Source organism: Aedes albopictus, chromosome 1, assembly GCF_035046485.1.
Source record: "Aedes albopictus strain Foshan chromosome 1, AalbF5, whole genome shotgun sequence".
NCBI classification, from domain to species: domain Eukaryota; kingdom Metazoa; phylum Arthropoda; class Insecta; order Diptera; family Culicidae; genus Aedes; species Aedes albopictus.
Window position 1 is genome coordinate 298874975 of NC_085136.1, and position 10422 is coordinate 298885396.

Consider the following 10422-nt stretch of genomic DNA (forward strand, 5'->3'; position numbering starts at 1 on the left):
TGAGCCTCTGGATCTGCCTCTGCTGCGATGTCCTGGTGGGTTCCAATCTAATGCTTGCTTGCAGATTTCGTTTCCGCCCCATGCGGAGAGTGTAGCAGACTCACCTCCACTTTCGCTTCCGAATTTCTGTCGCAATCGGCTTTCCACTTTGGAGATCCAATTGTGAGGCCACCATGCACGAATATTATATATTGCAGGCATCTATTGATGAAGAACTGCCAGCCGCTGAGGAGCGATTGGCAAGAAAATCGAGCTTGCTCTGCATATCAGAGCACCGACGAGCTAGGAGAGCAACGTCATCAGCCAGTTCGAAGTCATTTGTCATTTAGGTGCTCCACGGTAATGGGTTGTCACCCCAACTAGAAAATTATATCAAGTTTATATCATATTGTGTTATGATGTTATAATATTTTTCTTTAACTTGTACATAAACTAGATGCAGGATAATGTTAAAATAACTAAATTTGTAACAAAAAATATACTGCTCTAATCAAGAGTATAGCCTATTCTGTTATAATCATATCAAAATTATAACAAAATGTGAACAAATCCTGAATTTTAGCCTCAGGATTACTAGTTTCTATCAAAAATTGATACAATTTTGTAGCATTACTTTTCAAATGCCGAAGACTCAAAACTCAATCATAATAAAATGAGTTATAAAACAACATTTGTAACATAATGTGATATAATTCAGTTAAAATATTTTAAAAACAACAAGGATGCTGAACATGATTATATCACAATATATTCTAAATATCATACACTCTTAAAAAATTAGGAATTTACACGTGACGTAAACCATTAACGTACGTGAACATTTCATGACTGAATGGCAAATTTGACTGAATTTTACATCCATCATGTAAGTTCGAGTTGATTGCACAAGATGTCAAAAAACCTATCTGACCAGGTAGGTAGAAACAGTTTTACATTTATCAGTTGCCTCACCACTCGGTGATATGACTGAGAGGTATAGTGCGTGTCTCTCAATCAGCGGACCAGTGTTCGAATCCAGTTCATTATTTTACTTTCATATGTTTCATCTGTCGATTTGGTTTTAGCGATTTCCAGCTCGGCTTTTTGTGATAGAAGACGTAAATATGTGTCAAACGGAGCGCTCCTTTTATGTGCATCTAAGAATACTTAAGTTTACATGATTTTTTCTAAGAGTGTAGTTTGTTAGGAATATGTTATATTTTTGTTACAATCTTCTAGTCGGGACAACAATCCACGATTTGATTCACGGTCAATCACACCTACCAGGATCTCGTCGATTACGATGAGGAACAGTAGCGGTGCTAGTATACATCCTTGCCTCACTCCAGCAACGACTCGGACAAAACACCGTTGTGCAGTACTCTGCACGAAAATGACCTGTATTGTGCTTTAATGAGGCCGATGATTTTCTCAGAGAGACGCTTGCGCCTGAGGGCTTCCAACATGTTTCCGTGATTGAGCCGGTCGAAAGCTTTTTTGTAATCAATGAACACCAGGTAGAGGTACTCTAGGAATTCGTTCATTTGCTCTAGGAAGATACGAAACGTGACAATATGTTCCACACAGGGTCGTCCAGCACGGAATCCTGCTTGCTGCCGTCAGAGTTGCGTCAATCTTTTCCTGTATCCGGTCAAGGATCACTTTTCAAAAGACTTTGAGAACGTTGCACAGCACCATGATGCCACTCCATATGTCCCGCTAATTATCGTATACAGTCAGCTCAACAAATATTTTTGTTGTACAAGAGCAAACTTTAGCTTAAGAAACTGTTATTCAGCTAGTTCTGTTTCTTGGGAGGTCACCCTTTATGGGTACTTTTACTAAAACACCTTGCATCCAGTCGGCCGGTAATGTCACAGTTTCCCATGTGTTGCAGAATAATTGATGCAGCAGTTGTGCAGATATTAGGGAGGCTGCTTTGAGCATCTAAGCTGATATGCGATCGACCCCGGGTTCCTGTTTGATATCATTCTACGGATAACTGTTTCTATCTTCTGCAGTTGGGGAGCTTCGTTTTCGACACGGGTAACGCGTCGAACCCTTGGCGGATCATGCAGAGGTGTTGATGGCGTAGCCGGTACTTGAAAAAAGGTTTCCAAAGTGCTCAAACCAGCGTTTTAACTGGTCAGCAGGGTCGGTCAATAGCTAACTGTCCAGACATGTCTTTCACGGGCATCGTAGCATTCGTATTGATCCCACTAAGGCGACGTGAAACATCGTAGAGGAGACGGATGTCACCGGTGTTTGCGGCTTTCACGTCTTTGTCGACCAGGGAGTCCGCCCACGCTCTAATGCCGAATAGCAACCCTGCAAAATTAGTGATCGCAGCTCATTCGATTGGTACAAGAAGGCGACGACAAGATTACCTTTGTATGGGTCCCCTCACATTGCTCAATTTATGGCAATGAGAAGGCGGACTCTCTCGCAAAGGTGGGCGCACAGGAAGGTGAGATCTATGATAGAAGAATTTCACATGATGAATTTTTCCATTGTGTTCGCCAGAGTTCTCTTCAAAGTTGGCAAAATGATTGACGAGATGGCCAGCTGAGACGGTGGTTTTGGTTACATTCCATTATTCCTAATGTTTCTTTGCGAGTGTGGTGGTATGGTCTGGATGTAAGTCGCAATTTCATTCGCGTAATGTCAAGACTTATGTCCAACCATTACTCGCTAGATGCGCATTTACACAGGATTAACCTCGCGTTGAGCAATGTTTGTACTAAGTGTGGTTCCGGTTATGATGACATCGACCACGTAGTTTGGCAATGCCCGGATAATGACGCCTCCAGAGCACTACTTTTGGATACCCTTGAGGACCGAGGTAAACAACCCTTTGTTCTTGTGAGAGATGTGTTGGGGACCCGCGATGTCACATACATATGATGTATTTTCGACTTTCTTCGTTCTGCTGGTATAAAAGTTTAACTCGCTTGTGTTTTCTTCTCCAGTTTTTTTTCTCTCTGTTTTGTCCTCTTTGTGTTACCAAGCTGCTCCTGGCCATCCGGAAGACCAAGTCCCACAACAAGTTGGTACCAACATCACAAGGCACCGAATACGGTAGCAAGATGCGATTCACCCCCGGATGAGCTACAGTGAAACCTTTGGTCCAATCCTTACCCTGTCCATCCCTCAAAATGTGACCTTCTAACCTCGAGCTGCCACGAGTACCCTGGCTTCCACCCATTACTAACAGATATCATTAAAAAGTCATCACTATGTATAGTGTATACTATTAAGTACAAAAAAAGATCTTCAGCTCCGTAAAGCGTTATACGCGATTGAGCCCCAAATAAATGAACTAGATAAAAAAAAGAAGGCGACGAACGCATCGGGTGATAGGTGATGGGATATTGTTGACTTCAAATCTTATGTTTTTACAAATAAATGTAGTAATTTACATTGTCGCTACACTGATAAAACTTCCTACAAATAAAAAATATCTTATTTTCTATTCACTCAAACATCTGATCCAATTACTCCGAAGTACTCCAAGAGGAAGCCCTACTCAAGTTGCATTCGAAGCCGATGTCACGTTCCGCTTCCAGAACCCACCAAAGTGCATACGCTTTACGACTTCAATTATAATCGTTTTTCGGGTGTACCGCCACGATTTCTAATTTTCAAATTCAGTCGACAGACACCGACTGCGACTGCGATCAACACCACGACTATGATAACACCGACCACGACAACGACGATGACTAGAAGTGTGTCTAAAAAAAGCGCTAAACTCAGCTGCGCTCGCGAAGCTCCAGAGTTCATTCACCGTGTCCCCATTTCTATTCGTTCTTTCTGTGCCGCGCCGTTCTTCCGTTCCCGCCTCGCGGTGGTACCATCAACCTCTGGTGGTCGGCATGTTCCCGCGGGGCTTGGCCGCCGCCGTAGACGACGATGGGTTCTTTCTCCATTCGTTCGTTCTTATTCGTCTCCCAGCTTGTGGCCTGGCGACCGATGGCGATCATGTATGATCGACGTACAGGTGGGGAAAGGGGGTGTCTATTCTACCTAGGGGTATAGAGGGAGCGATCGAGGGGCCTGTCGGCTGCATGAATTTCCAAATTTCCGACGAAATTTGCTCAACTTATTAGGGCCCGCGAAGACGTCGTCGCCGGAGATTAGGACGGCGGCGACGATGAGGTTGAGGAGAGGAGAAATAGTTTAGAAGAAGAACCGCTAATGTCTGAATCTGAATCTGGTGGTTCGCCTGCTTATGATGACTGTGGCTTGTTGACGCATGAGCTAGTTGGTGAATCGAGCTATCACGGCAAACACGGGCGTCTGTTGACCCAAATTTGAAAGTTTAATGTACTCATAAAAGTTTTTTGACCGTCTAGCTCGGCGATCAGATGGTTGCTGTTTGAGTTGAATTCCAGCGAAGTCTTTAAACTTGGCCAGCTGATGAGCTCCGTTGGATCGTCTTGTGGAAGATTAATATGTGGGCCGAAAATGAAATGTTAAATCAAAACAAATACTTTGATTGTTTGGAAAAATAATTAGTGACAAGTATTCACGAAGTAACAACAGTCTGATTTTTATGACAATGATAATTATTATCATATAGTGTCATCTTATTTGATTTTTATGTATTCCGGTACAGATTTCATGTTTGGTATTTCAGAACATTGTCATAAACTTAATGAAATTTGATTTCTTATACCAACCAGATGTGTGGCGACTGGCGAACACCAAATTTGCAAGGTTGTTGTTTGGTCTTCTTGCAATATGTCCTGCCCACCTTATCTTTCCGGCTTTGACTTTGTCCACTTGCTGGATAGTGGGTTCGCCATAGTAGCATGCAGCGAGCTTGTGGTTCATTCTTCTATCCCACACTTCACCGAAGATCGTTTTCAGCATACGGCGCTCGAAATTCTGAGGGTTTGTATGTCCTACAAACCTGTAGGAAGTTTTCCTGAAGAAATTCCTAAAGGAATCCCTGGAAAAAATCCTGGAGAATTGCTCGGTAAATTTCCTGAATAAATTTCCGAAGCAATTCCCGGAAGAATTCCCGGAGACATGTCTGGAGATATTCCCAAAGGACCCCTAAGAAAAAATCCCGGAGAAATTTCTGGAGAAATTCTTGGAGGAATTCCTGTGGATATTCCCAGAGGAATCCCTGAAGAAATTCCTATAGGTATTCATGGAGATATTCCTGGGGAAATTCTCAGTGAAATTTCCGGAGGAAATCCTGGAAAAAAATCAGGAGAAACTCCTGGAGAGATTCTTGGAAAAATTCCAGGAGGAATTTCTGAAAAAAATCCCAGAATAATTCCTGGAGAAATCATCGAAAGAATTCCTGGAGCAAGCTCTAAAAGAATTCTCAGAGGAATTCGAGGAGAAATTTTGGGAGGATTCCCTGAACTAGGGAAATTCATAGTGGGATTTCTGGATAAATTTGTGCAGACATTCCTGGAGGAATTCCTGCAAAATCCCAGAAGAAATCCTGGGGAAATTAACGAAGGAATTCCTGGAGGAATCTCCGAAGAGATTCCTGGTGAGATTCCTGGAGAAATCTGTGAAGAATTTCCAGGAGGAATTTTAAGAGGATGTCCTAGAGAAATTCCCGGAGAATTTCCTGGAGAAATTCCTGAAAAAAAAATCCCAAAATAAATCCTGGAAAAATTACCGAAGGAATTCTTAGAGAAATCCCCGGAGGAATTCCAGGAGAAATTCCTGGACGAATCTCTGGAGTTATTTCCGGAGAAATTTCAGGAGAATGTCCAAGAGGAATTCTCGAAGGATTTCCTGGAGAAATTCCTGGAGGAAGTCCTCGAGGAGTTCCCAGAGGAATTCTTGGAAAAATTCGCGGTGGAATTTCCACAGGGTTACCGGAAGAAATCCTCTAGAAATTCCCGGAGACATTCTCGGAGGAGGAAAAACTTAGCAAAAGAAGCAATATTGTGGTGTGACAAAGTTTGTCTGCAGTAGGCCATCTAGCGAATAAATCACGAATCAAAGCTTGCTGAAGAACTTTGTTGAAGACGGCATCATTCTATCGGAGGATCTGTGGATCTGAGGATTCTGAGATGTAGGAGTTTGAACATTTTTTACCCTGGCGCCACCTAGCGAACGATACTCGAACCATATTCGTCTCTGCCAGATAGTTCTTAGCTGATCAACTTTTCTGAAAACGTAATGTTTGTAGCTCATAAGAATATCGAGATATACGTGTTTAAATTTATTAGACACAAGGCGCCACCTAGCGAATAAATCCCAAACCAAAGACTTGACTATCAGATAGTTCTAAGTTTGCTGAAGAACATTTCTGAAGACAGCATCATTCTATTTTATCAGGATTCGGAAATATTAGGGTTTGAATATTTGAAACCCTGGCGCCGCCTAGCGACCGGATCTCAAACTAAAGTCGCCCTTGCCAGTTAGTTTTAAACCTCCCGAACAAATTAGCCGAAGACACTTTTTTTTTAAGCTTATCGGGATCTTAAGGTATTCGTTGTACGAAGTATGTGGCCAATTTTGGTACCCAGAGACAATCCGGAATAACTCCGGAACCATGTGAACCAGGTACCCGTGTCTCCTGAATCCAATACTAGAAGAGTTTTTCGGGAAATTGTCAAAACTTCATCAAAATCAATCGAAAAATAAAAAAAAGGTTTGACCATTTTTTGAGCTTTTCCGAAGATGAAAAATGTATGTTGGCTGGATGAAGTTTAACCTTCCTTTTGCATCATGTTGCCAGCAGCTCGCTGACGTAGTGTACGGTTTAAGTCAAAAATGACCCTAATGCCAAAGGAGGGTTAAGCACATCCTTTGGAGATGGCCTAATTTTAATTGGATTGTTCTCACTTCACCCTTTTGCCACCACAATAGGCATCCATATGCCAAATTGTTCGAACGACAGTGTAAATCCATTTGATATAAGGACTGTTCATTAAAGAAAGTGGACATCTGTTTACCAATAGTTTAGAGTTAAAACTAAACAAAAAATTGTGATTTTTTGCTCAGTGTGTAAAAACATTGTTTACTTCGGCAACACATTCAAAGAAAACGGAAAAAAATGAGAAATTTTGAGCGATGGGTTGGATTAGCTTAGCGACTAGCAGATAAATTCTGCACAAATGGTGTTCCAAAAAGTTGTCATTTCGAGCATTGGCATACTAGTACACTTCCGGGACCGCAATTTTTCAACGCTGAGCAGGGGACAGATGTGCTGGTTGATGTAGGGTACATCAGAACCAAAAAAATTGGGAAAAAGTTTTTGGTGTGGCAAGCCAATTGCTCATGCGGCTTAAACAGTTCTTCGTATTTCACAACAGGAACAATCAACGGTAAAAATTACAAAATCAAAAAACGACTTCTACCCAGCTATCGAAAACATACGGATCCTCCATTGTTTTGGCCGGATCTGACATCCGCTTATTACGTTTCTTCTACACTAGAGATGTTCAAGACGGAAAAAGTCGATTTTGTCGAAAAATGGCAATGGGTTTTAGTCGCCAAGTTTTACCAAAGGTTCGCCGGCATTGTCCGATGGCCATACAAGCTTTCTTGCTTCTGAACTCAATATGAGGAGTCCAGTAAAGCTTGGAATGAAGAACGACTCCAACGTACTTTACCTGTTCAGTCACATTGATTTCAGAATCGAAGAGACGCAAAGGTCGAACGCCGTTACGGTTTCGCCTTTCCGTGGAAAGAACAATAGATATTTTACTCGGATTTGCTGAAAAGCCGTGTTGGCGACACCAGCCCTCAACTACCTGAAGAGCGCTTGGCGTCAGGTCGTAAAGGGTACTGATGCACATAACAACTAACAATGTTAGGTAGGTAGTCGTCGGCAAAACCATAAGTAGGAAAACCGCTATTATAGGGGGCGTCCATAAATGACGTAGCTTTTTTCAAGCGATTTTTAATACCCCCCTCCCCCCTCGTAGCATTTTATCACAAATTCAGATACCCCCCTCTATAAATGACGTAGCTTGTTAAACACCCCCCCCCCCCTCAACAAAATTTTCATGTAAAAAAAAATCGAACTTAGCTCTGATTCCAATTTCAACATGTATGTTAATGAAATATTATAAAAAACAACACTAGCAAGGAAACATTGCCGACTGCCAGGTTTAGATCGTCCACATCAAGACCATATGTGCAACCAGTGGAGATTATCACCAAAGCTAATGACTCAATAAACCACCCATCGTTCTGCTTGATGCCGAAGAACCGGAAATTGATGCTCCCAATATCATATTAGCCTAGAAGCTCTTCCAAAGATATCAGTTTGCTTACTAATAAATCTATTAAGAATATCAAATTGGTTTCATTGGAAGGACAGCAGTTCATTTTAGAATTCCTCGAGAAGTTTCTTTTGGGATTCCCCTGTTTGAGAATGTCTCCCTTTTCAGTTCCTCCAGCATTTCCTTGTGGGATTTCTCCATGAATTTTCTTTTGAATTCCATTAGAGAATTCCCCCTTTGGTATTCCTTCAGGGGTTCCTTCAAAGATCCCTCCAATAATTCATTCCGGACTTAGATTCCTCCAGAAGCTCCTTCTGGAATTTCTCCAGGAGTTTTTTTTTTCTAAGGTTTTTCTAAAAGTTTGACCATGATTTCCTTCAGGAGTTCTTTCAAGGTTTTCTTCTCCTCTCTTCCACCAGCAGCTTCTTTGGACATCTCTACAGGGATTTTAACCAGAATTTCTTTTGAGATTTCATCAGAACTTTCTGTGTTTCCTAAAGAAGTTCCTTTCGGGATTCCTCCAGGAGTTCCTTCTTGGTTTACTTCAGGAATTCATTCAGATATTCATTCCAAGATCTCGGTAGGTAACCCCTCCGGCATTCTTTCAAACCCTCCCAGGAGTTGCTTCTGGAATTACTCCAGATGTTCTTTTTTGGATTCCTTCAGGAATTCTTTCCTGGATTATTCTGGGATTCCTCGCTAAGCTTCTAGGATTTATCCATGATTTTTTTTTCCGGGACTCCTTCAGTAACTTTTCCGGCATCCCTCCATTCACTCCATCCAGGATTCATCCAGGATATCTTAAAATTCTGCGAGGAATCCTCCTCCAGAAGCAACAGAATTCCTCCAGGATTTTTTTTTTCTTAGATTGCACCAGGAGTTATATCCAGATAATCTACCGCGATTCCCCAAAAGTTATTTTCGAGATTCCTTCAGAAATTCCTTACGAGATTCTTTCATTTTTTTCTTCCGTGCTTTCTTCAGAAATTAAACCAGGAGTTCCTTCTGACAATCTACAAATATCTCCTTCTAAGATTTCTCCAAAAGCTTCATCTAGAATTGCTCCAGGTACTCCTCACGGAATTTCTTTTGAAATTTCTCTATTTCCTTTCAAGATTGTTCCAGGAGTACCTTCTGAAATTCTTCTGAATGTTCCATCAGGGATTCCTTCTGAGAACATTTTTTTTTTGATTTACTGGATAATGATGCTAAAATGCAACTAAAAATGCTATTATTTATGATTTTTTTTCCATATGCCTAGTAGAAAGCTACGTAGCATATTATAAACCCCTACCCCCCTATCGTCACACTTCGTCACAAAATCACAAACACCCCCCTCCCCCCAAAAAAGCTACGTCATTTATGGACGACCCCTTATTGAGTTGCCCCAATAGCGTATCTGCTGCGAGATTTCACAAAAGCGGTGACACGCCTTTTTTCCGTTGTCCATCTGGAACACTTCTTCTAGGATTTTATCAATCATTCTTCCCAAGATTCACTGAGATTATTTCAAGGACTATTCAAGGGTTTCCTTGACAGATTTCTCCAGGGATTCTTTCCCTTCTAATAATTTCTCTCAGAACTCCTTCAGGTGCTCGTCCCGGGACTCCCTGTGTCATTTTTTTTTTCGAATACTCCCGAATTCATTTAGCGATTCCTCTTGATTTTTTCAGATAATTGTTCCTGTTTTTTTGTCAGTGATTCCTGCCATGATTTCTTCAGGAATCCCTATAGGATTCTGTCAAGCATGTCTTCAGGAATTCTGTCTTAAATTCCTTTGAGATTTTCTCCCGGGATTACTTTAGGAGATTCTTCCAGGATTCTTTCACAAGTTACCCCCCAAATTGGAAATCATCTCGGAATTCCTTTAGGAATTACTCCCGAGATTCCCTCACTGATTTCTCCCACATTTCTTTTAGATCCTTTAGGGAATTTTCGTAGAGATCGTAGGGATTACTTCAAGAAGCGTTTATAGATTTCTGCCGGGTTTCCTTCAACATTTATCTATGTTTCCTCCTGGGATTGCTTCAGAGACTTCTCCCGAGCTTCCTTAGTGGATTGCTTCCAAAACTATGTCAGAAATTATTAGCGAATTCCATCATTGAGTTCTCCACTACTACTGTTGCTGGCAGCACTGCCTCTCATTATTGATGATCTTTTGTAATAGAAGAATATGCCAAGTGCGAGATGAGTAAATAGAAAAGATATAGTGATTCCGATTCCAGATAGTGTAGTG